This window comes from Solanum tuberosum, unplaced genomic scaffold (assembly GCF_000226075.1).
Source record: "Solanum tuberosum cultivar DM 1-3 516 R44 unplaced genomic scaffold, SolTub_3.0 scf00080, whole genome shotgun sequence".
Lineage (NCBI taxonomy): Eukaryota > Viridiplantae > Streptophyta > Magnoliopsida > Solanales > Solanaceae > Solanum > Solanum tuberosum.
Window position 1 is genome coordinate 1,779,791 of NW_006239007.1, and position 5,116 is coordinate 1,784,906.

At 34.8% G+C, this 5,116-nt stretch overlaps 1 pseudogene; it reads left to right on the forward strand.

Moving 5' to 3' along the window:
* The first annotated feature begins 3,723 nt into the window (after positions 1-3,723).
* Positions 3,724-5,116, forward strand: part of LOC102592786 (disease resistance protein RPP13-like) — a 3,159-nt pseudogene continuing 1,766 nt past the window's right edge.

Consider the following 5,116-nt stretch of genomic DNA (forward strand, 5'->3'; position numbering starts at 1 on the left):
CATTACAAATAACTCTTGGGTTCTTCACCATACGTGCACTTGCATTTAATTTGTAATTACTGCTAGAAAGTTGAATCATCTAATTCTAATGCCAAGGAAAGTATATACAAGTTACTTTACTTCTTTTGACTAATTCATTATACAATATAATTATTTAATTTTCATGCTAACAATAACTCATAATCTAAAAAATAATTAAAATATTATTACTTAATATTTAATTAATTAGGTTGTTAAAATATTTTAATTAACAACAAGGGCAAAACTGTAATCCAACTTTGAAGACAAAACCTTCCCACTTATAATAATATATGATATGATGATGATGATAATATATGATATGATGATAAATATAACTTTGTAAGTAGTGTAATTTATGTCCTAGAAATTAAAATAGAACTTCAATAAATGAAAGGGCAAATACGAAAAGAATTTCAAATATCTATCTTGAACTTTGAACAGTGAAAAAAATTTCACTAAATATGAAAATAAAATAAAATAATATACCATAATTTTTTTTAAAAGAAAAAACCATATTGTTACGGAGAATAATTGTTATACCATAATGTATTTCTCCTTTTTCATTAGTTTGCAGCTGCCCCACGTTGTCTCTCTGTTTCTTCTTTATCATTTACTTGACATTATTAGGAGACTTGGCCGTGGACTCCAGCTACCACTAAAAAGCCAATTTACTACCGTATTGGATGGGGGTTCGATCGAACCTGCTGGCTTTTTCGTAGACCCATATTTGTATAAAAAATATGAAATAAAATGTATCTATTTATTTCATGCGAACCCTCAAACACAATGAAACAATTGGTCCAACGGTATCTGCGCACCCAGTAAATTCGTTCGGCCCCTACTGGATGGGTTCGAAACTCAATATCCACAGTTTATTTTTGGGATATTCAAAAAAGTTTAAACCCAATTTCTTTTGTATTTTTCTAAAAGTTAGGGTTCTAACTTTTATTGTTGATCTAATTGTTACCGTCTGAAATCTGGTCTCCGGTATGTAATCCTATCTCTCTCTTTTCATTTTTTTTCTTACTTGTTTGCTTTTACATGGTATGATTATCTATTCAAAACTTAATTTTTAATCTTTGATTCTAGGGTTATCCCACATATTGATAATTTATTATATTAAAATAATTGTTGTTTGATTTTCAAAATTTTAACTTTTGGTTGACGGGCAGTAATGGTTCAAGATGATAGTTAAACTAGTAAAATATTTGTTTTAGGTGCCAAAATATTAGTGGTGAACTTAATAATTGTAACCTCACTTAGAACAATATTGAAGATTCTAGTAAAAATATTCAAATTTGATGGTTGTTACTTTAGGTTAAGATCATTGTTCTTTTTTAAAATTTAGAACCCACTGGTCTGAAATCCTGGCCCCGCCTCTGTTTGTCAACACAGATGTTTGCTCGTGAAGCCCTGTTTTCACTTGCATCAGCCGTTGGGACACCCCTACAAGTTGATAGGGCAACAACGGGTAAGTCAAGGCCTAGTGTAGCTAGGGTAAAAGTGGAGGGTTATCTATTATCATCGCTTCCGGATAGAGTTAGAATGCTTTTTAAAGATGAAAAAAATGGTTTCGTTAAAGAGGTGTTGCAAAAACTTGTCTATGACAAACTGCCTTCGTACTGCACAACATGTAACATCAAGGTCACAAGGAGGGAGAATGTAGACTGACTATGGAGGTAAAAGGTGGACTAATTGATGAAACAAAAATTAATGGGGCAAAGTTCGAAGGAGATTTGCCATCAATTTAGGATGAGAAAAAGAAAGTTCTTTCTCTTCAACAACTGGAAAAGAGGTAACATTACCAACTTCTTCCAATTCTGAAAAAAAAATAGTGTGGAAAGAGTTGATGCACCAGGTCCCCTACTTGTTGCTGCAACATCTGGGAAAAAAGAAGATACATAAACTATGTTACTTGGGACACTAACTTCTAAGACAACTTGGTACGACCACAACGGATACATAAACTATGTTACCTGGGACACTAACTTCTAAGATTAGTGAGCAACTTGGTACGACCACAACGAGTTCTTCCACTCATGTCCATATTGATGTTGAGGCACAAAATAATGTAGATAATAACTCAAGGCAGTTGATCGTTACATCACAAGTCGCTACAGAGCAGTTATCGTCTAGATTTGTGCAAGATAGAGAGTTGGATTCACCTAATGCAGTTGCGGTTACTAAATCAAGGCAAGACGAAGCAAAAAAAAGGCAACACTACCGCAGAAAAATTCAGTAATTAATGGACTTTGGTCTCACATAAAAAAACGGTTGGCTCTAAGTCCTCAAATAATCACATTTTGCACCAAAAAGATTCTACACATGTTGAGCTTGATAGGGGTAATAGTGTCGTTGAATATACTCAGTTTGATGTGTTTCGAGATGAGAAGTTTGTACAATATGAAGGGCTACATGTTACAGATGAATTATCTGCTGAAACTGGGAATACTTAGACTTGGACAAGCAGATTGAGAAAACAGGAGAGTTAAATCAATGTTGTCACGATGAGCATACTAATCAACAAACTCTTGTGACACATGAAAAGGAGTTCATTGTTACGGAGAAGATAGATGGCAAAGAAATCAATCCAAATACACCTACCATGTTTATTTTAGATCAAGAGGTGGCTACAAACAATTTGAATGAATCTAAGAAAAAACGAGGGGGAAAGTGCTTTAAGATGGGCAGATTTAGTTGAGGAAGAGAATCATACTCCTTCACCTAGTAGGAGCAAGTTAAGCCCTCAAGCACTTGAATTTGTGCCTACAAGTAAAACAAATCCATCTATGGCAGTCATAGGTACGTCATCTAACTTGAGTGCTACAAAAATAAACGTGGCTGATAGAGATATTCTTTATGACTTGGACAATGACATGTCTGATGGAGACGATGAAGATGAAATGTTGGATATATGCTTTGATAAGGTGGCTAAGGAGGGGGATCAAATGCAAAAAGAAGACACATAGAAGACAACATAGTTGGGATGGTAAGGTGAGTGAGGATTTTGTTCCAAGACACCTATCGATGCGACTAGCAAAGCAAAATCATATGACAGTGTCAACAACTTTATCAAAGATCCAACAAATCCAAGAAGAAATGATGAACTATCAATTATTTTTGGACAGATTTGAAGAAGAAGACAAGAGGTAAATACTTCAGATTACTTTAGAAGGGCAAACTATTTGTTTTAGTTCATACATATATCAAATGAACTTTGAGGTGGCTAACTCATCTTTATTCTTAGATTTTATAATCTTGCATTACTTAAGCATCTTCATTTGTAATATCATCATAAAGAGTATTATAAAATTCTAATGATCATAGAATACCTAGTTTTCTCTAGTTCCTTTTTTCTTCATGCTTGTTAATTAGTAAAGATTTGTTGTCTCATTAGGATTAGTAAGGTATGGCCTAGCCCCCCTTACTTGTATTTATCTCTATTTATATCTTTTAATTTATTTTTATTTTTTAAAAAAAGGATCAGGCAAGAAAAATAAAATTTTGTAAGTAGTGTAATTTATCTCTAAAAAAATATATAACTTCAATAAATGAAAGGGTAAAATATGGGGAAAAAAAAATACAAACTTACCTCTTAAATTTTTAACAATTCTATTATTTATAGAAAGATGGCTGCCCCACGTTGTCTCTCTGTTTCTTCTTTATTGCTTACTTGACATTATTAGGAAACTTGGGCGTGGACTCTAGCTACCACTAAAAAGCAAAAGCAAAAGCCATTAGTATACTCTTTTTTTTTTGTAGCTACTGAAAAAGAGAGAGAAAAAATGGCTGAAATTCTTCTTACATCAGTAATCAATAAATCTATAGAAATAGCTGGAAATCTACTGATTCAAGAAGGAACGCGTTTATATTGGTTGAAAGAGGACATCGATTGGCTCCAGAGAGAAATGAGACACATTCGATCATATGTAGACAACGCAAAGGCCAAGGAAGCTGGAGGTGATTCAAGGGTGAAAAACTTATTAAAAGATATTCAACAACTTGCAGGTGATGTGGAGGATCTCTTAGATGGGTTCCTTCCAAAAATCCAACAATCCAATAAGTTCAAAGACGCAATTTGTTGCCTTAAGACGGTTCTTTTGCAGATGAGTTTGCTATGGAGATTGAGAAGATAAAAAGAAGGGTTATTGACATTGACCGTATAAGGACAACTTACAACATCATAGATACAAATAACAATAATGATGATTGTGTTCTATCGGACCGGAGAAGATTATTCCTTCGTGCTGATGAAACAGAGGTCATCGGTTTGGATGATGACTTCAATATGCTGCAAGCCAAATTACTTGATCAAGATTTGCATTATGGGGTTGTTTCCATAGTTGGCATGCCCGGTCTGGGAAAAACAACTCTTGCCAAGAAACTTTATAGGCTCGTTCGTGATCAATTTGAGTGTTCTGGATTGGTCTACGTTTCACAACAGCCAAGAGCGGGAGAAATCTTACTCGACATAGCCAAACAAGTTGGACTGACGGAAAAGAAAAGGAAGGAAAATTTGGAGGACAACCTGCGATCACTCTTGACAATAAAAAGGTATGTTATCCTCCTAGATGACATTTGGGATGTTGAAATTTGGGATGATCTGAAACTTGTCCTTCCCGAATGTGATTCAAAAGTTGGCAGTAGAATAATTATCACGTCTCGAAATAGTAATGTAGGCAGATACATAGGAGGGGAATTCTCCCTCCATGCATTGCAACCCCTAGAATCGGAGAAAAGCTTTGAACTCTTTACCAAGAAAATCTTTAATTTTGATGATAATAATAATTGGGCCAATGCTTCACCTGACTTGGTAAATATTGGTAGAAGTATAGTTGGGAGATGTGGAGGTATACCGCTAGCCATAGTGGTGACTGCAGGCATGTTAAGGGCAAGAGAAAGAACAGAGCATGCGTGGAACAGAATACTTGAGAGTATGGGCCATAAAGTTCAAGATGGATGTGCTAAGGTATTGGCTCTGAGTTACAATGATTTGCCTATTGCATCAAGGCCATGTTTCTTGTACTTTGGCCTTTACCCTGAGGACCATGAAATTCGTGCTTTTGATTTGACAAATATGTGGATTGCTGAGAAG